Raw genomic sequence first — 27507 nt, 5'->3', positions numbered from 1 at the left:
CATTTGGGTGGGAATTGTTGCTCTTAGGAATATGTGATGGAGATGCAAGAAGGTGTGAAGGTGGAAGGTGATTTTGAGAAGCAAAAAAAGAAATTTCTGAAACCTTGCTGACATTTGCCTTGTCAGAAGGAATAAGCTCAGCCGTCATGAAATTAAGACTCTGCATCACAACTATCCAGGAGTATTTTGGTCACTTTAGTTCATGCTGGTGACTCGTGTTGTCTGGTGCAGCCAAGGGATGCGGGATGCTGCTGCTCACCCCTGGCTATATGCTGAGGGGTCAGCCCTCACCCCATGCTCAAGAGGGCTGAACACGAGGCTTTGCTTTGACTTGGATTGTTGGGGTGGATCACTTCAGGCATCAATTCCCTTAGCAGGTTGGGAGGTAGGTCAGAGGAGCAGTGACTGCAGATGGAGAGAAAGGTGACAGCAAGCTGCTAGGGGTAGGCTGGGAGAGTAACCTCTCACCGTGCTGACCGACAGCATAACAGGGTGCCTTGTCCCTATGTCCTGCTCATTTCCACACTGCTGGACACCTCACAAGCCTCCACCCTGGCTGTCTGTGCAGCCTTTGGATGCAAGACCGCTCTCTGGCTCAGCCTCACTACCAGTGTGGTGCCTGTTCTCTCCTGCCTTTTCTTTTTTCGTTATACCCTGTGGCTTTGCAGCTCATTAGCCACAAAATATCAGCTCGACTTGACACTCTGGGAACAGTGATTTACATTTTTTTCCAGTTGATTTCTCCACTGCTTCTCCTGGATTTGTGATGAAGGCGACGGTTACAGATACTTTGGTCATCTGAATGGATAGTAATGACCTCGGACCGAGGAGCACCAGAAACAAACTCCCTGAATTATGAAGTTCAGGCAATAAGCAGAGCCAGGGTCACCCAGACACAGGCATAGTTTTCCCCTACTGCCTCAGGGTTAAGAGTGGGTAATTGGTATTTCCAGTTCAGCTTCTTTCTCATTCTGTGTCATCCCATCATGTCATGCCAGGACGCATTACATTAAATGGCATCAAATAGTCATGGAGTGTGACACGATACATTATCTGACATGTCACCTCACACCCTGTCATAACACAGTGCACTCAAAGATCAGTGGGGACCAAAAATTCATTTGTCTGATTCCATTTTATCAGTCAACCCCAAGGGAGGCAAGCGTGTTAATTATTTGCATGGTGGTTTGCATCCAGTGCTAGTGCGGAGAGGAGCGGTATGATGGGAGAAGGACAATTTCTACGTTTCAGAACAATTTAATACCTGTTGTCCATGCATATAGGTGGCAGTGAACAGGGTGTGATAGTGAAGGACCACTCTCTGAAACTTGATGCATGATGCAAAATGTCTGTAAGGATGAAAAGGTAGGTAGAGAAGTGCAGGTTCCCCCAAATCAGCCAGCACTGGAATTTGGATTAAGTATCCTTTGTGCTCCGTAAGAAATTGTGATAACATGGGACGGAAATGGAAGCATTTCTAAAAATCTGGTTCAGAGACAGCTGATCTTAGTAAGTATATTTTCATGTTTCAAAAAATTTACTTCTAGGGAAGGAAAGATTGACAAATGAGTCTTCAGTGGATCTAGCTGAGATGTTTTAGGACATTTGTCCCTTGTTCTTAATGTCCAAACTCTCAGGAGAAGGCAACAAGTATGTTGGTCTTAGCAATACCAGCTCAAAATAGGTCTTCGCTAATAGTGTCAGAGAAGGTCAGTTTGTACCATGGCATGTGATTCTGGATATAGAAAAGGTGAGAGCACCTGATTCAGATAGCTGAAAAGAAAAAAAGGTTCTGTTGCCAACTGGTTTGCTAAACTAGAAATCAGTCTACACCCTTCCTGACTTCTTGATGTGCTTTTTTTGTGAGCAATTGTATTTCTGTAACCATTTGTGAAAAGCAGGTGTTTGGAGCCTCAAACTGAGATTCTTATGAATAAATGAACAGAGGTTGTTTGAACTCATCAAACAGCTGAATGTCACAGCAGCTTAGAAATTGTTGCTTGTAAAGCTACAGGTGTCACAAGAACTCATAGAAATAGTGTCTGACCAAAAGGAGCAGTCATGCATCAAAATGGGTGAAGAGAAATTGGAATACAGGAGGAATATGTGCTACAATCAGTGTGAGCAATGCTAGCCTCTGTGACTGATTTTAAGGAAGAAGAGAATGAATTGTGGAGCCCACTGCAGGCATTTGTGTCTTAGCCTTGCAAAAGAAGGTGTTGCTGGTAACTCACACATACGAGCAAGCCACTGGTGTTGTCTTGTAGCTGTAACTGTGAAAGAAGTCTACTCCAGAGCATGGTTGAATTATATCCCCCACGTCACTCCTGTTCTGTAATGATTTAGCATTAAAGATACTCTTTGAAATGGTTTGTACAGTATGATTCTAGTAGTAAGTAATGTTAGCACTGGAGTAACACAGAGCTTTTCCAATGCCAGGGTATTTGATCTGGGTCTGCATTTCGCCATGCTTTTCAAACCAGTATGTAGCTTGAATTGAGGGTGAAAGTTCACATCAGTTGTTTGATGCAAACTGCGTTGAGCACCCTTAGTTAGCACAGATTTGCAGAGAAGAGCACACAGGAAACATCTGCACCAGCCACTCTTTTTCTTGTGGTAGGAGACTGCGTTCCCCTCCTTTGGCTCCAGATTTTCTTGGCAGTGTCCCAGGTTTGTGGACTGGGATGATGCAGGGACTGTAGCTTCCCTCTGGGAAACTAGACGGGAAAGCATTGCAGATTCCAGAGGTGAATCTGCAGCAGGAAAATAGATTTCACTCACCTGCTTCAGGCTAATATCCTCAAAGTGTTTCAGACTTGTGACTTGGGTCCATTAGGTTGCACAGTGGAGAGACAGGTGAGGTCAGAATGTCAGTGAAATATATATCCCCATCCTGAAAATCCCTCTTAAAATATATGGAAAGGTCAAATTCTTCTCCAGTGAATGACAGGTTCCACCTGAATCCTAGGTCTTGGAACTGAATGCTGGAGCACCAATGGGCATATGCAAAATTGCCAAAGACCAGGTCTAGTCACACAAACTTGTAAGCAGAGATATGTTTGGATGGAACTCATTGACGCTTGTAATTAGAGCATGCTCTCATCCCAAAGTGAGACAAAACAGTACCTCAAGATGTCCCTGGGATGGAATAATCCTATTCCTGAATTGCTAAAGCAACCCATGAACGATGGCAGATATATATGGGGTATACTCAGCTGCTTTCAGAATAAAGCCTTCTGGTTGGTACAGATCTGACATATGAAAGGGGAAAACTAAATTACTGGTAGGTTTTATCTACCATGGAATTAAGACACGAAAGAGAAAAGGAAAATTATTTATATTTTCCCACAAAAGATTCTCTGCAAAAAGATACTGAAAGTGGGAGTGAATTCTAGGGAAATGGAGCATTTTGCATAGAACGTTCCTTAAGAGTGCTGTGTGGTTCAGGCCACAGCACAACAGGGCCGAAACCTTTAACATAAACTCCTAATGTGGCACAGGAGAGTGGGGGAAGGAAAGTGGCAGGCGGACTCCATAATGTGTTCACTTGGAAAGAGTCAGAGGGGAGGAAAGGATTAAATGAACTAGAGGAAGAGAATAAAGAAGAAAAGACATGTGGAGTTTTAAGGTGTGTGAGTTTAGTGACAGCCCTGATTCTCATGTGTTATTGCAGTTTCTGGTGCGAGAATGTATCTCTGCAAAAACAGGCAAAGGACTGTGACTTTGATCAGAATTTATCCTACAGAAGTTGTACAGCTGACAGATCTGGGCGCTGCAAGGAAGTAACTGCAGAGACTGTCAGGAAAGAGAGACTTAGCCAATCTCATTTCAGTCATTCAAATGAGGTGTCTCATTTAGAAGCCTAATAACTTTAGACCTCTTCAGTAACCAAAGGAGACAGGGAATGATACAAATCTTGGTGGTCTCCTAGAGGATATGCATCCTCCTTCATGCTCTTAGCTCATGTTTGCTTTGGTTTGAAGCCAACAAAGTGGATTTCAATAGGCCTACTGCCACACCCATTGAAAACTGTCCTCTGAAGCCAGAAAGTAAGGATGTAATTCAGTCCACCTACCATGGCCATCTGCACACTCGGTCCCCATCTGTCATCAAACGAGTAAGACAGGCACCTCCCTGAAACAACTCTGTTGGGCGGGATGAATTGCTTTAAAATTAACCCCTCTCCTTTGCCTAGATGGAGCACAGACAAAAATTTTAGGCTTGATAAACAGCCAAAACCAGATGACTTAAAGGCTGTGCTGGAAGTCACAGTTATCTGTAGATCCTGGCATGGTGATCTACTCAGGGGTAGTCCATATCATGGGCAAAAAAGTTCCTTACACTTTTGTAAGGGACATTCTTTTTGTAAGGGAGTGAGGTCAAAGGATGGCAGTTTGGCTTGCTGGTTTCTGACTGGTGTGGAGGATGGAGTGAGAAAACACAGTGTGATTATGGCAGACAGCTAGCTAGGCTCACTTCAGGTGAAGCTGTGGTCCACGTGGCTGAAGGCAGTTTGAAAATCTGTGGGTATGATTTTCAAGGAGTCTTTCTCACAAACGGCAGGGCTGGTTCCAGGAACAGTGCTGTGATCACAGGGCGTGGAGGAGACAATGCCATTCCCCACACTCACCCCATTGTTGTTTTGATTATGTAAAATTCCCCTCTGCCCACAACGCCTGGGTCACTATATCATAACCCGTAAACTGTTTTTCCCCTTGGCCGCATTTTATTGCTGTTATCCTTCAAGACAGTCAATATCTAATTGAATGTGGGTTTTGTTGTATGCTCAATGAATTCCATGTGTTCATCTCTTAGAAGCAATTTGACAACAATGAAGACAAGAAAAATTGCAAAAATAATGAGGACTCCTTTTGGGGAAAAAGTAATTGAAATGATACAAGCCCAAACCCTGAGTGATGTTGAGTGTCTTCTGGGTAACACTGGAGTTAACTTGAACAGGAGGTGCCAGAAATTCAGGCAGCATTTGTCACAGAAATGTATTAAAATGTCTAAGAAAAGCTACATCTATCATATAGTGGAATATTGGTTCACTAAAACACAGACACAGGTTTAATCCCTCTGTCTCTTACTAACTTGAGAAAACCAGGAAAGTGCAAGTGAAAGAATTATATTTACATCACATGAATTAATGTAGAACAACAAAAAACAAAATACATAAGATATATTGATCAAAAGTAGAAATTAAATAGCCCACAAAGACATGCAACTGTTTGAGCAGCCTGAGAAAAGTGATATTTCTACCATACACCTTTCATAAAATACCAGTTTTTCATAATGGGATGTCATACCAAACTGTTTCTGGTCTTGTTTGATCACTGCTCAAGCTGTAGTACTGAAGGATAAACACACACACAGAACAAACAAGTAAGGGTAAGAAATAACCTGAAAGTTGGGAGGGGACAGAATATATTTTGATCTAAAGAAGAATTGGTTTCTCACATCTAAAGGATGAGAAACTATCAAATCTACTGTTTCTAACAATTTCTTAATTAGTCATGACTGAACACAAGTGTTTCATGCATTTCTTTTCTTTCTGATCTTCTTTTCCACAATGGACTTTTTTTTTTCCTTTTTTTTTTTTCCTTTTTTTTTTTTTCTTAAAAGTGTTTGGCTCATTAAGCACTCAATAGTCTATTACACTGTGTTAATCCAGTACTATCTGACTGTGGACTTTGTGTACATTTTCATTTTAACATATTTTTCTCCCCTATCCTCTCCGCTCTGTGTCTGTGCTCCTTGCAGTAGCTGCAGTGATAGCCCCTTCATTCAAACTCTGCTGAAGGGCTGACCATGAAATTCTTCTTTCTTTCTTTTCCTCCCTCCTCCTCTTCTTGCAACCTAATGCCTCCTCTTACTCTTTGATTCTGGCTGCATTCTTATGGGATTAAGGGTTTTCTGTTTCCTACAAGGAATAAAATATAGCTATCTGAGCCAAAGGAGTAGGAAATTTCTCCACAGACTCCTTAATGGGGGGTTTTATGGGGTATACTTTCACCTCATTTAGCTTTTATTTCTGTATGGCTCTTTCATCAGTCTGAGCAGCTGAAGGAAATGACAACTTTATGGGAATGCAAGAGGAATCACTGGATTAAAAGAAGACATGAGAACTACTCAAGGAGTGGAAAGATTTAGAAAGAATAAAGTCCCAATACATGGCTCACTGAAGTCAAAATATATATGTTCTTTGGACAGAGAGACTCCTGTAAGACTCTACTTTGTGACTGCATGTGATGGTCTGTGAAAGTGGGCAGATCAGCTTGTTCTCAGGTTTTAAAGTCAGTAACAGGGCTTTGATCTCCCATACTGCTTTCCTTCCAGCAAGGGCCCTGTCCATTCCCATATCAAGATGAATATTATTTCCTTCGGCCAGGCCATGTCGTTATGGAAGATACCTGGTCTTTCAGACTTCCTGAGATTTACACATCTACCACTTTCCTTGGTAAGTTGTTCCATGATTATCTGAACTCAATATTAAAAATGTATCTGTTGTCTAATTTGAACCTAATTTCAAATTCTAGCTGGTCAGACATTGCATGCCTTTTGTCTGATAAACCAAGGAACTTTTTATTATCAGAAATATTTTCCATCCCCTACGTACAGACTGTGATCCCACTGCTTCTTTATTTCTTAGAGAAGTTAAAGAGCTGAGTTTCTTAAGTCTTTTGTTTTAAGGCAGATTTTCCAGACATCAAATCATTGCTGCAGCCTTTTTCTGATCCCTTTCCAGTGTTTCAGCTACCTCCTTGGATTGTACATATTATTACAGCAGTGGTCTTGCCAGAACCATATGCAGAGGTAATAATAACATCTTGCTTTGGCACAATATACTTTCAGTATAACTGAGTATTGTATCTTCTGTTTTACAGGACAGCATATCAGGTTTTTGGGACTGCCTACTTCTGAATATGCTCTAAGAATGACTTTGTGGTAGATGCAAGAATACTGCATTTGGCTGTAGAGTGACGTTCAAAATAGCACAGTTTACCAAGCTGTGAGCACAATTGACCCATTCCCATTATTGTTTACAGTTCTCCAAATGTTTGGATCCTCTGAAAATTTTACCATTCTGGCTAAAGATGTTGAATAACATTGGACAAAGGAAATCTCTGTAGGACCCACAGAAAATGCCCCCCCTTTGATGATGATTCCCTATTAACAATTGCTTTTTAGGAGTACAACTCTGGAAGAGACCTCCTGGGTCACTGAGTCTAATCCCCAGCTATTTCCAGTAACCACATCATACAGTCACTATTCGAAATCTAGCTCAATTTTAATCCATTTAATATGTGCTGCATTGGTTTTTATGTAGTGCTGCTTTTGTAATCTGAATGCCATGTGATAGTAAGTCATTAAGTCATTATTTTATTTCTAGTAATGACAAAAACCAGCTGAACTGATTTTTGTATATTCAACTTCAGTCTAGAAACAATGAACTGAAAAAAAAGAGCCTGAGGTTTTTCTGCTTTACTCAAATGAAATGCTTTTTAAAATTAGAATAACAAAATAAGATGACACCAATAATGCACTGAGCCATGCTGCTGAAAAAAAAATAACACATGGGATGTTTTTTAGTAGGATGGTTTGAAGTTCCAAATGGATTTTTTCCTAAGGATGTTGATTCACAAGGACAGGAAGATTAAACCTTAGATGGCAGATATAATTGCTACCCCCAATATTTCCTTCCTCCCCTCTCCCAGAGGTTGCTTCTTTCCTTTGCAGGGAAGTTGAATTGCATGTGAAATAACTTCTGGACTATAGCCATTTGCATCTTGCTCTGTTAAAACCGTCTAGGTTGGAGATGATAGTTTGGGAACTGCATCGTGTGCTCTTTGACTGTATTTACTGCAGTGCAGCAGTCTCTAGGATAGAGGCAGAGTGGGCAGTCAAGGCAGGTACCCTCTGAGTTTAACCTGCCAATTGCTATGAAACAACAGCCCTAGATCCAAGCTTTTGTAGGACCGATGATGCTGGAAAAGGCCAGGCAGTTTCTGAAACAGTTTTCTTGCAGAATATAAAATCTACAGGAGTGAACATATGGTCAATGTCACCTACAGCTGAATTCAGTGACAGCTGATGGCATGTACAGTACTGAAGTTGTCCTTCCTCCTGGTGTGCAAGTGTTTATCCCTCTGTAGCAAGACGGTCAGTGACAGAACAAGATGCCTTTGTGTGTTTTTGGAGGAATGAATGCAGTGCTCAAGCCAGCTGCCTGTGTATTTTGAAGATTTTACTGTATAACTTCCTCTCCCACTTGGTAACTGGGAACTGGATGGAGCTTATTTATTTATAGAGATATACTTTAATCTCTGTCTGTCAAAGAGGATTTAGGTAACATATATATCCCTTGTCAAAGTTGGAGGCTGAGCAGTGCTGAGCTCTTCCTTTAGAGGTAGGGATGGGAGAAGAGTGGGAAAAATCTTTTGAATGTTTTCAGCACAGTAGTGGTGTCAAATTTACCCAGATTTCCAAACTGACCAGAACACTGATGCTAAGGTTTGAATGATTTCCCACCACATCTGAAGCAAATGTAGCTCTGGCCTATTTCCATAGTGTTTTGAGCCAATTACCGCTTTTGGATACTTTGGGCTGTTTTTCTCCGTGAGATTATGGGTTTCTGTATTTGGAACAAAATTTGTAGGCACGAGGCCCTTGGGTGTATGCCAGCACATTGAATCTGCATTGAATCCCATCTTTGTGTCAACCCAACTGAACGGTGCTTTCTGGGTCTGAGGCTTCCTTTCAGCCTCATTTCTTTGGTGAATTATACTTCTAAAGAGCAGTTTACATTATGCAAAATTATCATATCACTCTTGTTTAAATGAGATGCTTTCAGGTCAGTGACATAGGTCCAAGCAAAGAGCAGGGCTTTGGAAGCTGACATTCGCTCCCTCTCAGCAACCTCAGAAATATCAGTCTTGCAACTTCTATAAATATATTTCATCAGGGACCTGCTCAGGCTGAGCGTCAGAGTGGAAAACACTTAGGTATGTGATTGAGCTGAGTTTGGTCACTCGAGTGAGCTGTTCCCTGCATAGCCGAGCGCTTGCGTGAGGAAGGCACCGGTGTGATGGTGTGGAACTGAAGGCGGTGGTGCGTGATGGTAACCTTGGAGCTTTTTCCGTTCTGCTTAATGGGGCTGTTGCTGCTCCTGGGAGCTCATCACAGCCTTCTTCATTCACCTATGGGGAGTGTTTTAAGGCAAAAAATCACAGAGGCTACTTAGGCAGAATTCAGGCCCCTAGGGACCTGTGGTATGTAATGGCCATGTTGAAGTGGTCAAAAAAATCAGCTTATTTCTATACCTGCATATTCGTCAGCTGTATTTTACTTGCATTCTGCTGCATGGCAGGACTCACCCCTTTTGGTGAAATGTCCTAGCTAATGTGCTGAGCCTTCAAAGAGTCCTTCCAGCTCAGTTCTTCTAGTGGGTGGCATCCCTGCCTGTGGCAGGGCGCTTGGAACTAGATGATCTTTAAGGTCCCTTCCAACCCAAGCCACTCTATGATTCTATGAGTTATCCTGTTTTCCTTGCTTTACTCCGAATATGTTTGCACAGCAATGGTTCCCCCTAAATACTCTTTCACAACGGAGTACCCAGGTCACTCTAGGGCAGCAGATGTGTGAATATGATTTATACCAAAATTGGCAGTGTTGCTGGTACAGAGCCCTACTTCTCACCTGAGTGAGGCATCTGCTGGAAGGGTAGGGCCTGAAACTCGGCTCGTGCTTTTAAGAACATGCCCTGCTCAATTAACAGAGGAGCTCAGGCTCTGCATCTCACACTGGCAGAGGTTTTTATTATGCAGCCTTGACAAGAGAACCTGAATTCTGGGGAAATATGAATGTCCCAGGGAATTTCATCTAATTTTAGATAGTTCTCTGTACTCTGTCCAAGGGGGGCATGTAGCCTTTATTATTGACTGCTTAGGAAACTGTCTAGCTCTGTGTCTCTTAAGCATTCTCCTGTGCCCAAATACCTAATTTCTAGGCATTGCAACATCCAAACTGAAAGCAGAAAAAACACTTTATTGTCCATAGCCCCTCTGCGTTAGTTCCCATCTCATCATTGGGAATGGTAGCCCATCCTCCCTTCCAAGGATGTTGTGAGGGTGAATGCATTAAAAGAGAAATGCTCAATTATTATGGTAATAGGACTCTTATAAATACCTAAGATATATGTGTATATTTGTATTTTAACGGAACCTAGCTTACAACTGCAGCTTAAAAAAACTACCATCAACCCCTATATAAATTCCGTCTGTGAATATTTGATCAGATGCTATGTGGGTGGAAAAGTATGTTTCATTGCTATTGTGATTGCTTTCTTTCTTTAGCTTTTCATGAGTAATAAACGTGAAGAATGTCCCAATGCTTTTATGCTCACCCAGTCAGTAATATTTTCTCTGAACCTGTATGTGAATGTTTAATTCATTAAATGGTATCATGTAACTTTATGGTGAAATCATAAATCTGTTCTGTTACATTGCTTATTGGAAAATCTTCAACTCCAAGGAAACCCCTAGCACTAAAGCTTGCTTTCCTTGATTACATATGTCTTTTATTGGCCGCTTCCCACTTTCTCTTAGGATGCTTTCTCTGTGTGCTTCCAAGCTCTCAATATTATTTTAGAGTAATGAATCTAACTGGTTTGAGAAGAGGAATTTTTTTTCATGTGCATATAGCTGGCAAAAAAAAAAAAAGGAAGATATAATACATCCTGCATGTACCTCACAGTGGTTGTGTGATCACTACTGTTCAGCTTTTCAGAATGAAGGTGGCACTGAGAAATTCACTGTCCACTGATCTAGCTTGTGGGCATGTGATGCCTCTGACAATATCTGAAGTTAGAAAAAAAAAAAAAAGTTATTACTTTCTTGTTTTCTTAAGTTACCTGTTTGCAGTGTTAGCAAAACTGTGCAGGATAGTGTGCCACATCCATCATGCTTTGCTTTTAAGTTTCTCATGGTCATGGCTAATGCTGTCGGGTCCTCAGGAAACATCTCTGGAGACCTGGAGGGGGGGACCACAACTCTGAAGTGCTCCTAGGAAAGTACTTTGATAGCAAGAACACAAACAGCTTCAATCCCATTGTAAAAGTCTGGTATGCAGCTTGGATGGTTGATCTGCCAGACGGGTCCAAGTTTTGGCTTTGATTATAGACCAAATACCAGGTCAGATTGATGATAATCAGGCATCTCTTTCTAGAGATATTCAGCATTACTTTTTGCCCAAGTCCCAATGAAACTGAGTCAAAGTCAGCATGCCTGTGCATGGTACCCCAAAACTAAGATGGTCCTAAGATGCTCTTTCCTGCCGGCTCATCTACAAAACCAGTAGTATGAGCAGCTGTGGGACAGACGGCAAAAATTCACCAGATGCTCAGTTGTCCCAGACTCTCTTAAAAACTACCTTTGAATCCTTCTTCCTGAGCTGTGCTGTATTTTCTGTGGTCACGTCTGAGGTTGTGGCACAGTAATTATTACTGAAGCCTTGGTAGTGGATCTTCGCCGAGTTCTTAGTGGTAGGACACCTACATCACAGAAACTGCCCAGGCAACTGAGGATAGTTGGCAGCTCCTTGGCAGTGTCAGCAGGAACACTCACAAAGAAGAGATTAATCCTTAACTCCAAAGCTGGCTCAGGCACCCTTAAATTATAAGAAAATTACCCTTCTCCTGCTATAGCTACTGCTCATCCCATGGCTGCTGTTGTGTTGGATCTCATCTATCCCCATGATCTGAGTTCCAGAGCTGTCAGCATTAAGATTTTAGTCCAAGAAAATATGTTGCCACCATTATGGTGTCATTGTGCAGAGTGATACAACTAATGCCTATGCCTAAGAACTTAAAAGCAGTGTTTCTAAGTGTCTAAATACTACCAGGAGCAATAAGATACAATTGTGATTAGGCATCTAAATGCAAAGAAAAAAAATCTGTTTTTTCAATACACACATAAGCTCATGCATAGTTTTATTAAATACAGTGAGCTCCTTTTCTCTAAGGTGGGCATACATTTAAGTGCTCTGATCTGCTTTTTTTTATTATTTCTTTTTTCTTTTCTTTTTTTTAATTTCTTCTTTCTTTTTTTTCTTTTTTCTCGTTTTTTTTTTCTTTTGTCCTTTTTCTTTCTTTCTTTTTACTTTTTTTCTTTTTTTTTCTTTTAAAAACAAACAAAAAAACTCCTGCATTTTCAAGGGATCATTTTATTTATGTTGAGCAGTATCCTTTGTACAAAGAGTGGGATTCCAGTATATTTTCAGGAAAGTGAATCAGGCAATTATCTTGCAGGACCAGTGCAGATGCCAGAACGAGGAGGTGTGGTAAAGGGAATGCATGATTGATTTCTTTCCTATTCCAGAGCTGGATGAAATGCCTGACACAGCTGTTAGCTCACTGCTTACAAGAACGAGGAATCAATCTCACCAGATGTTGTTCATTTCCTCTGTTGCTGTGTGGCCAGCTCTGTTGTACAGAGGATGCGGGGGGCGGAGGGGAGGGAGGGAAAAGAAAGGGGAGAAAATCTCCATCTAAATTACACAAGAAGGGCCCAGTGTGGGAATGTAACGTTAAGTGAGGAACACAAGAACGGGCCATGAGTGGGAAAGTGGAAGCTGGGAAGACAGAGCCCACTCATTCACTCATCTGATTCATCCACTGGGGAGCACAGCAGACTCCCTTCCCCCGTGGGTCGATACATGATCGTGAGCTCTGAACGCTAATGTTTTCCATTAAAAGGATGCGGGAGGTACACGGGGAGGGTTCAGTAGCAAACAAGCCAATGATTCAAGGACACATCTGCCAGCTGCATTGTGCACTGTGTTGCACCAGTCTGTGGAGCACTGACACACAGGCGTAGAGTCTTTGAGCAACAACATTTGGGGAAGAAATCACAGTGACAGTGTGATGTGCTGCTAACACAGGCAACATACCTGGGTGATTGTGGTCCTGAGCGTGCCATCACCATTTCAGATGACCTTCTTTCCCAAAGCTGGAACAAGCTCCCAGGCTGGGAAATGCACATGGAGAGCCTGGCCATGGCATGGGTAGCATTTGGGGCTGGGAGGCTACCGAGACGTTATGTCACCCCTTTGCATATTTTTCATTATGTGTTTCCTCCAGGAGGAAAGGGGCTGTGGCATCTCCCTGAGATCCCGTGTAACACAGCACAGCTCATCTGCAGGTGCTGCAAGGAGAGCTGGAGCCACTGCTCAGGGGATGGAAGAGGAAAGGTCTGCCAGTGCCTACGCATATAGGAAGAGGGGAGGGAGAGAGAGCAGCTGGCGTCAGTAGACCACTTAGTGGTTTATTTGCCTGCGTCACTGGTTTACAAGAAAACAAGCAGAAAGGCAAAGGGAAGGACCTTCATATGAGGAGGGCACTTTAAGCTAAGGCTATAAGCTTCAAGAAGAGAGATATGAAAAGATAAATGTTTGCAGATTGGCTCTGCAGGTGCCACAGGTCGGGAAAGGCCATGCTGCCCATGGAGGAAAGATATTTTGATAAGCCAGTGGAACCCTTACTTTAGCATTTGTTGTGGAATACCCACTTCTAGGTGAATTGATTTCTGTTTTTCTCTCTCTCTCTCTCTCTCTCTCTCTTTTTTTTTTTTTTCTCGTTTGTTTGACACTTTTTTTTACACATTCTGAATTTCCTTGCAGAATTCAAGTAGGTTCCTGCCGCCATGTCTGCAGAACTCTAGCAGTAGGAGGAAGGGAGACCTCATGAAGATGCTGCCACAGGAGATTAGTTCAAGCCACAGCTCATTAAAAAGAGAAGAAATAAATTAATATGGTCCCCATCAAGAGATGAAACAGGACAGTGAGCAATAAGGGAGGTATATCATCTTTGGAGATGAAACAAGTCAAATGAACACATTCCCACCAACCTGAGGACACGAATTCAGAATAAGATCCCTGCCTTTATGGAGCAATGTTTTTAGGGTGAGCTCTGCCTTTGGCAAAAACCTGCAGTAAGCTGTGGAAGAGAGCTGTGGATTTGCCCCAGTGCAACATAAAGTGCATCTGCACAGCAAGATGTGTTAGCTGGTCTCCATCCTGAGCTGTATGAGGAAGGGCTAGTGCCATGCTTTGTGGCCTTTCTGTTTAAAACACCTGAAAATAAGCCCATCCCACTATACCATACAGCATCTAAGGTCCTACTGGTAAAAAAAAATAACAAACTAACAAACAAACAAAAAACAATTCACAAACAGAAAAAAACACAGTGCTGTTTTGTTTTTTGCCTGAAGTGTTTGGCCTACAATAGGGTAAAAGCTCTGCGGGAGAAAATAACAAATGATCTGTCACTGCTGAAGTCATTCTGGAGAGACAGAATGACAGGATCGTGATGGACGGACATGTTCCTCTTTTGAGATACAACCACCACTGCCGAGGAAGAGACATCCAGCCTGTTGCTGTTGCGCCTTAGGACAGATACATGCATGTCGACGTGGTAGTAGGGGTGGCAATGGGACCATCGTGCTCCCAATAACACTGTTGTGTTGCATGATGTGTGGCCAGTTCTGGCCTGCAGTTATGGAGAAGGGTGGACCTACTGTAAGACGTCTTCTCACAAAGTAGTTACTTCTGTCAAGGGCTCCATATTGGGTTAGATGGAGCACTCAATTCACCTTTGTGCCAGTTTCTGTGGTTTTGGTTAACAAAAGGAGTATAAATTAGCTGAGGACTGTTGGGTTGAAAATAAGACAAAGATTCTGTTCTCCAGTTGCGAGGATGTCAAGTTCTGAGTCAATCTGTTGACATCGGTGCAGATAATCCAGATTTACCCCAGTGCAAAAGGGTGTCATTCAGATGGATTAGCTGGAAAGGCTTCTTATGGGTTGAAGAATATGGTGTTACAGGATGTGTTAGAGGTTCTGATGAAGGGGATTGTACAGTTCATGGGACTGTGGATGGGACACCATGATACTCTGTAATTACATTGATCAGATCCTCACTACTGCTCTAGGAAAACCCAGGAGTTATTCCTTGAAGTACCATCTTATTTCACTCCCAATTATCTGTTTCATGGCAATTCTATATAACTGAATCCTACCTTGCCACATTGCATGACTAGACTGCTCTGAACATCACCTAGAGTATTGATTACTTGCTGTAGTTTGCAGACTCTCATATCACATCTGTGAGTTGTGCCCAGTGTACCTGACCCTTCCATACCAAAGCTGGCAATGTGAGGGAAGCCCTCTGCTTTATGCAAGCCTCCCTTTGCCACCCCTGAAAGGCAGACAATGCATCATGTGCAGTTTGAAGTTACGGTTAAAATTGCATGGGAAAAAAAAATACGACAGAAGTAGCTGTCATATTTTTAACAAAATTTGGTGGCTGCGGATATGAAACCTGAGAACTTGCATAAGAGACCCGCTCCACCGAGCGTTAGTTTAGTCCACAGAGCAGCTGCACAAACGGGGCATTTCACTGCTGCTCTGGAACTCCTTGCCTGGGGAATTGTGGCTGCAGGTTCCCGAGGGCCCCCTGGTGTTTTGCGCAATCTATCTTTAGAGAACTGCAAGTTCATTTCTGAGAAGGGCACTGGCTTTGAGCAGGGACTACCTCTAAACTGACAAACCACTTCCTGCAATCGTTAACTGAATTAAGAGCTTGCTGTCCCCTTCACTCCCCTGAAGAGACCCCCCCCTCCCCTTCACCACCACCACCTCTTGGCTTGGCATCAAGAAATATTGTAAAGACAAGAGGGTACGGAGGGTTGAAGTGATACTAACTCACAGGCCTCTTCCTCACTGGCATCTTCTACAAAGATCTCTGGTATCGTTCCCATTGGACTTTCTGCAGGAGCGAAAGCCATGACGTTTCCGGAGTATTTTCTAATCCTGGGAGAGAAGGCAGCTCATATATCTCTGCATTTGATGTTTCTTTTGCATTTTTACCAGCACAGCCCTCCTCTGAAACAAAGGATGTTGCAATTTTTGTTCAAATTCTGAGAAGTAATAGAGCACCTGCAACTCCTGGGATGTTATTCCCTGTTAAAAATATTCCAGTTCTGGTGTGTGTCACCTTTCATTATAGGATATAGCAATAGCTTGCAATCATCAGTGTTGATCTTAATGGTATGCACTTGTGACCATTGAGAAAAAAAGCCACAAAACTACCGTAAATTATTCCTTTCTTATATTCTCATTGGTGATAGTGGTGGGTCTTTTATTTTGTTTTGTTTTGGTTTGGTTTGGGTTTTGTTTGTTTGTTTTTGCTTTTTATTTTTCTATTCTCTGATTTGTGGTCTTGAATATGTGTCCTCCTTATACTGGGTGATATTTACAAGTGCTTACACAGTATGTATTTTTTTCTCTTTAGATTCTTGGTTCTACCTGTCTGAAAGCATCAAGGGAGGCTTATTTATCATGGGACTTACAGTCATTGAGCTGTATTTTGCAAAACAATTACAGAAATTGAAATGTTAGCCAAAAGCATTTTCCCAAAACTTTTCAATTATGGGCAAGGCAATTTATTTAAAAATGTTTTCTCTTGCATCATTGTGCTTCCAGCACCATTACAGGAGCCAATTGCTGCAATAAACATGAAACGCACAAAACGTTTAAGTCTTTAAACACACCGTAGCACATGCACTTCATTTTTATTAGGTAAGATCCATTAAAGCATGAACTTTGTTTTACGTCTTGAATGGTTGTGAAAGACATTCTTCCTGTTAACACACCTTTCTCAAAAAATAAGGCTTTGCATGTTTTCACACACAAATAAATATAAAGAAGAATTTGTTTTTGCAAGCAAATATTTTCTCTCAAAGGACTTATTTTGCTCCTCCTCTGTCACAAACATGATGCCAACGAGAATTAAGGAACAGCTAAATGGGGAACATATGCTATATGTTAGTATCCAAAGACCGAGAAATGCATGGAGGAGTGAATTGCATAAGTAGAAGAAGCCAAAATCAAGAATATCTACATATCTAGAAGAAGCCATTTGAATTAATCTTTAAACTTTGAAGGCCCCTTATAGGTGTTTGCAGTTTATATTGAGGAAATTTCCAGAGCTGAAGCAGTATGTATAGAGGACCTTCCAAAGGTTGCTAACTTTTGTCCCAAAAAGCGACCAGAAAAGGAACTGGAAGCCTGTACTACAACTCTCTGTGCAAGATGAACAAGAACAAATGACCAGAGACAGTTTGTTGTCCCTCTCCATTTGGAATGGGGACCCAGAATGGTGTATTTCAGCTCCACAGGAAGATGGACTGAAATGTATATTCACTATATTATCTTCAGGTGTTTTGATCCAATATTGCCTGAGTGTGCAAAACACCTAAAGGCAAGAAAAGCCTTTGAATTAACTCAAAACACAGAACCAGTTAAATATTTTTCAGCAGATCATTTTTTATGATTTTTTTTTCACTGTGGAGTGACATTTCTTTAAAACCAAAACTTTCCCTGGGAACACACCAGTTGGAACAAAACTCGTCATTGTCATTGCTGACAAAGCTGCAAACTCCAGAGGTTTATAAAAGCTGAAATTGCATAGGAAATACATACAGGCACGTAGCTTGAATACAGGCTACAATATATACACCCCAGGAGGCTGGAGTGTATAGACACAGGCATATGGTCCCACCAAAAGCACTTGGAGTGTTTCCATCTTTCCTAATGGAAGCAAGACCAGTCCTTTAGTATGGAAATGCAAACAGGCAGATAGTGTGAGCCCAGGGGAGTTGCTGATTTGTTTGGCTATTGCTGTACGTCTGCTGAATGCTCACTTTAGCTGCAATATTTCTTGTTCGGTAGAAGCCCTCGATAACATTGGTATCATTTCTCATGCCTGCTATTTTTCATGCTATAAATGCACTGGTCCCTCTGTAAACCTGGGGATAAGGGTCAGATCCGTTTTCATTGCTGTAATCAGAATGTAGAAAGCTTTTGGAGATACGTAGATAAAATATGCTATGAACTCATGCAGAATTGTGTCATTTCACAGTTCGTACAGCCCTGACTGGCTGGTTTTCGAGATATTTCATCAGTTAGTGCCTTTCTCCCATGTAAACTCACATGAGACCAAGGGGCCAAGACTCACAGCCAGTCACTCCCACACATGCACCCTGGGGTACTGGGACCTCTTCTTCTCACGTCTGAGGAGAACGTCTACCCGTCACGCCTGGAGAGCATTTGCAGCAAGACTGGGCACAAGCTGCGTTCCGAATTCCCTCATGAGGAGTGCAAGAGTCACAGGTCCCCAAGGAGAGAAGGACCATGAGTGAGACCTTGCAACCCCATGGCTGTGACCCTGAGCGGGGTGCCTGGAGCTGGCACAGGGGAGACCCTGCTCCACCAGCAGTGCCTGGGCTTAACGCAGTAATGCTTAATACTGCCAGGTGTCACATCTGGAAGGGAACGTTGACAGAGACACTGAGAAAAATCAGTCCAGGATGTCTCTATAAGGACTTTCTGAACCCTGCCTCTTCAAATTAAACATTTATAGTCCCTTTTTGCTGTTTAAATTCTAACTTGGAGATATTCCATTTGATACAGTTGTTTTCTAATGATACAATTTTCACCTAAGCACTTAGTTGTTTGTCTAATGGAAAGAGGAGTCTATTAAACTGCTCTTAAATTATCTGACCTAGGTCTACAAATCTCATTCTCCAGAAGCAGACTAAGGTTAGACTAAACACGAGCGTGCTGGTCCCTATGTCTGCATACTAACAGGAGATGGTATTTCTCACCCACTGACCATAGCTTAGAACTTGATTGTGGTGGAAAGTCTTTTGACTCCAATTCCTCTAAATAAAGCATGTGCTGAAGACTGAGACATTTAGGCTGCAAGAGACAGCTCAGCTCCCCATTTAAGGGCTTCTTTGGGCCACTGCAGTGAACACCAGTGAATTTTGGGGAAGATCCATAGGTCTCATCTACCCTTTTCAAAAGACAGACACCATTTCCATCCATCTTGGCCAGAGCCTGTACCCAGAGGCTGGCACCTTACCGAAGTTATACCCCATCTTTCTCATGCCTTCAGCCACCCTCGGTACTCTGCTGCTTTGGCAAATTCCCCATCGCCTTTCGCTTCTTCTCTCTGCCCCACACACCTTTTCTCTGAAGAAAGTTCAGCTTCCCAGTGTAAAGCAATAGAAACCAGGGCCTGAAGGGACTTCATGGAGGTGCCTAGCCCATCCCAGTTTCACAGAGAGACTCAGCTGTGCCTGAATTGGTATATGAAGAGCAGGAAGGGTCAGAGAGGCTGTAAGGCTGCAAGCCACTTTTGGCTTGGCTCTGATTAGCACCAGGCACAGGTGCAGAGCACCTCTCCGCTGTCAGATTTTCCACTCAGTGTATGTCCTTAATACAGGCAGAAACTATTTTTGGTTACAGCACAATCAGCTATCTTTATCAAGGGGTTTTCTACAGTGCCCATCTGTGTAGCAGCCAAGTACTTCCCAGACAGATTCGGTCTTCACGGACTGAATGAGAAAGCATTTCTCTGACAAATGATTTAAAAATAGTGTGAGTAGATTTATTAACACATTATAAAAACATAGACAGCTGCAGCTAAGTATAAAGCCAGGCAGCAAAATGGTAGGATAAAAGCTGGTTAATGTTTTACAAGAGGTTTTCTAGACAAAAAAAAAAAATCTCTTTTCAAAATTGATTTTTTTTAGAGAATTGATGTCTTTGAAATGTTTTCATGTGATTCACTTTTACGGGCCAGATACTTCTGCACTCTAACAGTAATAAACATCTTAAATTTGAGAGTCTTAGTTAAGTTTACTTGGTTTTAGTCAGTAATCTATTATTACTAAATTTCTCTAAGTAACATTTAAGCTAAGTTTACATTGTCTGCAGAAAGGTTTGCACTATTTAAATCAATTTAGAAATCTGTTAAGTAAATCTGACGCAAGTTTAGTTATAGCAAATGTCTTAGCTAATAAATTTCTTGGGACTGGGTTGTATCTTTTCTGCATGCATGGATGAAACTCAAGTGCTCTCAAGGCTTCAGTGAATAAATAATAAATGATGCAAAATAGCTTTTTGATACATAATAATATCATAACTTTAAAATGTGTTTTCCCAGGACCAGAAATGAGTGTGTCCCTCTGGGAAGTTATTAAATACAAAGAGAAAAAGAGCTATTTCTAGTGCTGGAAGCTGGTCAATGCATCTCTCACTACACCCTGGTTCCTGGCAATCATTTACACTCATCTCTTACACCCTTTCAAAGGGGCTGTAAATTATTACCAGCTCAGTATGCTACACCCACCTTATCACAGGTGAAAATAAATTGCAAAGCAATGAAGAATCAGATCTGTGGTATCTGCATGTGTGGAAAGGCTGCTGCTTTAGCATAACAGATATCTTTATTTATCTTCACTTCATCATAACCTCATGCTTAATACTTTCAGCACCCTCTCAGCTGTTATTTGACCCTCTGTATCATATTAGAGATCTGTTTTTCCCTTGTTGTGTCTCCTTAAACCCTTCTTGCTCAGAATAATCTCTTCTAAGACTGCAGAGTATAGCCAACATTACAGAAACAAGGTGAATAGTTTCTTAGTCTTGTTTCAATCATATGTAAGTATGTCAAATATACCTTAAAATGGCTTTATAATAAACCTAGATAACCTTTTAAAAATGCCCATTTTTTCCACTATATGATGAGTTGAAATGGAAGTAAATTTAACCTTTTTTTTTTCTTTTTTTTTTTTTTTTTCTTCTTCCAGGTGTGAGGTAAAGCAAGCACATTGTGCTTGTTCCTCTCTTTCCCTTTCCTTCTGAAACAGGGAATATCTTTCTTTCAGCAGATCTGGTACCCTCCAAGCGGCATCCCCAGATTATTACTGTGTACTACTCAAATGCGAGGAGCAGTTTCTTAGTGTTGTACAGGGTTGCGCCTGCTTCCCTGCTGTTAGTCATATCTCAGCCCCTGGGACACACAAAAAAAGAGGCAGCTACTGGTCATCATCTTTGACAAATGAGACCTGTGACCAGGTCACACAGTTGTTCAGAAATGTTTCTTGTGGTATTTGCTAAACCTTTGAAAGAGTTCCTTTTACAAGTATTGAAAGAATCTTACCACGGTGGCAAATTTAGGTGTCACAAAATTAGGAGATAAAGAAAGTTTTCTAGGCAGACCCAACTTGATTGCTTTATATGAACAAATTAGTCCTTAATGATGTGATAACAGACCCCTGAATCTCTTGGGGCTCCCATGGACAGTGTTCATTTACCACCGGGCAGTTCAGCACAGTCTATGTGGGAGGCTTTTGTCTCACTTACAAGACCTGCACAAACCATCCTCCAAGGGAAGCATTGCTCATTTTCCAAGAGCTTTTCCATCACGGCAGCAGCCAAATGTTATACAAACACTAAGGAAATTATTTTCTCACTGATGCCAAAAGATGAAATTAAGATATTATTCCCATTTTTGGTGGCACGGAGAGATTGAATAGTCACTAACTACAGGCCAGAGGTTTTCAGAGCCCTTGGCATATCGAGTGTGTTCGGAGTATAGCTTCCTTCACCTCCATTTACAGCTGAGACAGCAGCTTCTGCAAACCAGTTTTGTCTTCTGCACTGAGTGAGCATGGGAAAAGCTGGCTGAGGTCACTATGTATTTAAGAGTGAATCCATAAAGTTTGCAAAAAGAGGCTGGGCATGTGGTATTTATTCCAGCATGTATTTGCTTTGTAACCTAAATTTTATTTCATCTCAGTGAGTACAGGGTTCATTTTTATCTTATATTTTTGATACATTTAAAAATTTGGAAACATGACATGTAACATCATGTGGGAATCAGAACATGGTATCAGCTGGACAAGGCACTTTAGATGTGCTGTGTAAAGCCTTGCCAAATGCATTAACAGGGTAACCCACAGCAGGAGCAGGTCCTCATCATCCCTGCTGTCTGGAAGGAAATGGAACATGTGGCCTGTAAGTGTCCCAGATGTTTGTCGAGAGCAGAGGAGTGAAGAGATATGAAAAAGGAGAGGCTTAGACCATGGAGGGGAAGTGGTTTTAGGACAGAAGTATGGAGGATTTGGTGCTCAAGTGGAGAACTACAATGATTTTTTTAATGCAACAATAGTTCAGCAAAAAGGTATTGCTGGAAAGAGCTTGCAAGGAAGGACAGGGGATCTTTGTGTGCTGTTCAAGGCACTGACATCAGTGCTGAGTCCCTCAACAGCTGGTTTTAACTCAGACACGCTGAGAGGGAGTGTGTTATATTTTATCTCGAGTTTCCTAAAGAGCCAATTACTTAAACAACTCCCACCACTCAGAGAAAAAATAGACATTTGCAATGAAGATTCACAGGGTCTCTAGCAACCCCCATGCTGGCCACCTCTGTCCTATGTTTGTCTGAAGCATCTCACGAGTTTTAGCTCTGTTTTGCTCAGCATAGTACCTTCCCATACTTTATTCCTTGCTTCTGTTGAATCTGGTTTTGATGTCAAGGGTTTGGGCTCATTTTTTCCCCTCTTCTTTTTGTTACAGAAGCTGCAGGTCTGTCTTCCATTAGCAATCACCTCGTGGGAGGGAGGCTACTTCACAAGAGACTATTGTCCTCTGCTGTAATGGACTAGTCTGGTGTCCTGTGGCCCCATTAAATTCATGTTATCCACTGTCACAGTAGATATTCTGGTTCACTTTTTTTTTTTTTTTTTCCATAAAAATGCTCTAGCATTTCACAATTTCCTATTACTACCTAAAATAATCTGCCAGTCTGGGCTGAAACATTCTCTGCAGGTGGCAGCCCTGTTTGGAGGGTACTGATCTGAAATTAAGCAGCTTCAAATAAAGGTCTTCATCACTTTTAAGCACCCTTTTAACAGTACATTTGTGATTTCTTTATCTTTCTTTTTCTTTCTTTCTTTCTTTCTTTCTTTCTTTTTCTTTCTTTCTTTCTCTCTCTCTCTCTTTCTCCCTCTTTTTCTTTCTTTCTTTCTTTCTTTCTTTCTTTCTTTCTTTCTTTCTTTCTTTCTTTCTTTCTTTCTTTCTTTCTTTCTTTCTTTCTTTCTTTCTTTCTTTCTTCTTTCTTTCTTTTCTTTCTTTCTCTCTCTCTCTCTTTCCTCTCTCCTTCCTTCCTTCCTTCCTTCCTTCCTTCCTTCCTTCCTTCCTTCCTTCCTTCCTTCCTTCCTTTTTTTTTTTTCCAGCAACAATAAAATTTATATATCATTGAGTTGAAATAATACTATTTATAACTCAAAATTTTTCAGAACAGAGACATACCAACTGTGATCCATGACCCATTATTACTACAGCTGGTATGCTGTGGCTCACAAAGATGACTTTAGATGTGAGATTGTGTACTTGGTGGTTGTATTCTCTAATAATGCTGTTTATGGATAAAAAAGGGTAATAATCTAGAATGAATAAGTAGTTTTTCCCAGCACATACAAATAAATTAAGTATTGGATTGTGGATCTGAAGTTTCTGTTGTTTAGCAGAAACTATAATTTTAAACTGATGTTAAAAGTCTTTCTGACTATTCTGGTCTTTTTAAACTGCCTCTTCTTTACAGCATTATTTAGAGCATTTTAGTCTGCGTTGTTTTCTTTATGGAATTTGTCTATATCCTGGACATTATGAGTTTTCTTTTGTAATATCCATACTTTAACCTAGTTCTCTCTTCTTTTCATCTAACTTTATATTTTTGTCTTTATCTGCAGTCCTATTCTGATCTGCACTCTTCCAATGACATTGTGATATGTTTCAGGTGCAGAGTAAATACAGACCTCATTTTTTAAAGATTGTGCTTTATCTCAATTTATATGCCATTATGACAGGGGTGTTTGTTTTGCTTTGGTTTTCAGACATATACTTATGATCTGCTATGCAGACTGGCTGAATGTCATTCCCATCCCTGGACTCCTTCCTTCTCCTTTCCTTTCGGAGCAACCCAGGGCACAGATGGATACAGAGGCTGTGGTGTTTTCAAGGTTGCAGCATGTTCCAAGACTATGGCCTCATGAAGGAACAGAAAAACCTCCTTAGGGACTCCAGGAAGAGCAGGGAAGGCTTGTGGGTAAGTATTGATCTGTCCTTCCAAGGTGAGTTTTCTTAATTTAAAAAGTGAAGCTGTTACTCAAAGCAAAGATATTGTTTTTTTTTGGGTAGTATACTTGCAGAAAAGGGTCTGGGCAGTTCCCCTCTGCGGTGTGGTGAGTGTCCCATCACACCTGCATGGCACCTCTTTAGGAGTGACTTGTCCCCCGTCTGAGCTAAGCATAGGTGGGACTGGGTCTGTCTTCACACTCTGTATCATAAATCAGGTATCACACTGATCTGTGTAGTAACACTCAAACTAAAACTAACAAGGGATCTGGCAGTGTTAGAGGTGAAGATCTGTTCCATTTTGATAGTTCTTGAGTCTCTCCCACAATAAATCATGCTTGCTCATGTAGAGGTAATGTACTTTACACCAACTTTGGTAAATTCTGTCTTTTTGGGCCCCTCGCTACAAGAAGGACATCGAGGTGCGCGAGTGAGTCCAGAGAAGGGCAATGAAGTTGTTGAGGGGTCTGGAGAACAAGTCTTATGAGGAGCGGCTGAGGGAGCTGGGCTTGTTCAGCCTGGAGAAGAGGAGGCTCAGGGGAGACCTCATCGCTCTCTATAGGTACCTTAAAGGAGGCTGTAGAGAGGTGGGGGTTGGTCTGTTCTCCCACGTGCCTGGTGACAGGGTGAGAGGGGATGGGCTAAAGTTGTGCCAGGGGAGGTTTAGGTTGGATATTAGGAAAAACTTCTTTACCAAAAGGATTGTTAGGCATTGGAATGGGCTGCCCAGGGAAGTGATTGAGTCATCATCCTTGGAGGTCTTTAAAAGACGTTTAAATGTAGAGCTTAGCGATATGGTTTAGTGGAGGACTTGTTAGTGTTAGGTCAGAGGTTGGACTCAGTGATCTTGGAGGTCTTTTCCAACCTAGATGATTCAGTTTTTCAGCAGGCATTTGCAAAATTATTCTAGTTATTACAAACTATAGTGGCTCCGTCTGAAGTCTAGAAATCAATGTGGTCTGTGTCCTCTTCCACTTTTTATGAAGTCTTTCATGCTCCTTCCTTCAAACTTTCATATGCAGCCTGTTCTTTTTTGAGATTTTAATTTTCTTCAACTTGCTCCTTTGAGTAACTCAATCCATTGAACGAGACCTGCTTTCCTTCAGAGCTTTCAATCTGCAAGTGATGTTCTCCACTTATGCTCTAATTGCCTTTTCCAAATTGAAGTCAGAATATTTTCTGCAATCTTGCTCTTGGTTTTGGCTCTCCGTTACATTTTTTATCTCAAATTAAGGATTCCATAAGCCATCCAAATGACACAGTTGATTCAACAGTCACAACTCTGTTCTCAAAGCCTCAACAGCCTTTTTTCTCATCTTTTTTGAGTTCTCATATGATATATAGTCACCATCATAAGGTCTCTCTCAAAAATGTTGTTCTGTCTAGAATGATGACATTTTTCAGATGTCTTGATCATCTCATCACTAGCTTGGTCTTCATTTGTATGCACATTATCAAATATGGTTTGTTCTTTTCTGATGAAAAGGCTGCCTTTAGTCACCCTTTTTGGTGTCTTTGCTTGCCTTCATGAAGGGGCAGTCTTCTAACTTGATCCAATCACTTAGTGGGGGTTGAGAGCATTTTAGAGCCTTCTCAGCTCTGTGTCCTTTGCTCTGTTTCTTCGTTTTGTTTTGTTTTGTTTTGTTTTCTGTTTCTAGGTACAACTCATTTGTAATTACCTCCATCTCCAGTACCATATAGAGTTGCAAATTCAGCATATTGCACGTTTGTTCCCAGAATTTTCTAAATAAAATGACAAAAATCTGCTAGTAACGAGAGAAGAGTTTTCATGTGTGGCTTGTTTGTTTGTTTGTTTGCTTGTTTGTACTTTTACTCCTTATTTGCAAGGTGTTGGTCAGCTTTTTCAGTTTTTCATTGATTAGGCTGACATAGTATAAGTTTTGAGAAAGTGGTGAGCACTTGAAAAAGATTTTAGAGCGGGTGTTATAAGGCAACTAACCTGTGCTTCCAGCCCATGATAAAGGGCACCTCTCCTACAGAAAAAGCACAATGCTTTGCTGTGCTTGTGGAAGTGTCAATGACAAACATATTGATCTGTGATATTCATCACCTTCCCATTTTTTTTTTTTTTTTATCTGTGAACTCCACATCCCTGCTTTGACAGTTACACACTTTTGTTTTTCTGTATCTCATCACCTGTACTGCAAGTCTGTAATTAAATCTGTGCTGGGCTTTATGTATGTAATAACTCAGTGTAGGAATGGGCATCAAGGTGCTCAGTGTTTCACCCTTCTCATGGCATCTCTTTGGGCCTGAGCTTATTCCCCTGCCTTATGCTAAGCTGACATCAGGTAAATAAGGGGATGCTGAGCTAACCCCATAACTCCGCCTAGTCGGTCTGCAATCCCGGGATACTGAGGGGCCAGATGACTCTGCTAGGGCTAGGGTGAACTCATTTGAAGGTCAATGTAAATTTAATGTTCTCTACTGAGTGTTTGGTGTTTGTTTCTTTATTCAGCTCTGAGCAGGTGGAAGGGGGAGAGAATGAAATGCTCTCAAGCAAATAACTGTGTAGCAGGGTAAGGAGGTTGTGAGAGTTCAGACTCATTTTGAGATGTATGTATAATAATGCATTTCTAATACTGTAAATAAGTAATGGATCATGTGAAAAGCTCACATGCCTACTGCTGGCTGGAAACCAAAGCTGTTGCTCACAAGTAAAGTGAGCAAGGGTCACACATTTACCTGTTAACATAGAGGCAGCTTTTGGATAAATCTGGAGCTGGTTCACTGTGCATCTCTGCTTGTTTTTAAATTTGGAAAAATAGGATAAAGAAGGTTGTGGTTCAGTGGCATTTCACTCACTGAGGCTAATGAGTTCTTCCTATCTCCACCCTAACCGCAGGATATCAGGAGATGAGGATGTGAATTTAAGCCTAAGAAAGGTCTGAAACGGAAATGGATTTGTTAAGTGGAACTAAATGCCAGGACAGAAGCTCCCATTTGGAGTTAAGGTGACCTTAATTCACATTTGTTTGACTAGCTCTGAGTACACTAACCTCTGGCTCTCCTGTGGGTAAGGACGTCCAGGTTCAGCTGTTTCTTAAGGAGCAACACATTGAGAATATGCAAGGTAATTCCAAGTTCCCTTTTAAACAGCTGGAGTTGTACATTAATTACAGCTATCCATAAACATACTTTCTTCGTACTTCAACAAGAACAAAGAACAGCTGTACTGTTGTTAGTAGCAATGTGAGTGTGTGAGTGTGCACCCACCTCCAGAGAATTCCCTCTCCCAGGCCTTTACGCATGTTATATCTGACTTTCTGAGACAGTTTTTTTTTTTTTTTTGTCTGAGCTTTTCCAGTTTGCTTAAGACTTTCCAACAGCATACAACTTTCTCAAGACTGCTGGGTGGCTCTGGTCAGTGCTCAGTTGCACGGCCGTATCAGCAAGTGACAATGTAAATAAAAGTAGTTTCTAGATCAAAATGGCACTTCTA

General features: G+C 41.4%; 1 long non-coding RNA gene across 7 annotated transcripts in view; it reads left to right on the top strand.

Moving 5' to 3' along the window:
- Nucleotides 1–27507, top strand: part of LOC308188722 — a 115087-nt gene that overhangs the window by 34741 nt on the left and 52839 nt on the right. For 3 of the 7 annotated variants that reach the window (XR_013945717.1, XR_013945718.1, XR_013945719.1), the window contains exon 2: nt 23804–27507. This exon is cut by the window's right edge. This is a non-coding gene — a long non-coding RNA (uncharacterized lncRNA). Of the gene's footprint in view, nt 1–289; nt 6224–6339; nt 6461–23803 lie in introns of those variants that run through there. The other 4 variants (XR_013945722.1, XR_013945716.1, XR_013945720.1 and 1 more) reach the window with 4 other exon arrangements.

The sequence above is a fragment of the Anser brachyrhynchus genome (genome assembly GCF_964034855.1).
Source record: "Anser brachyrhynchus genome assembly, chromosome: 2".
NCBI lineage: Eukaryota > Metazoa > Chordata > Aves > Anseriformes > Anatidae > Anser > Anser brachyrhynchus.
This window is presented reverse-complemented; position numbering and strand designations above follow the sequence as displayed.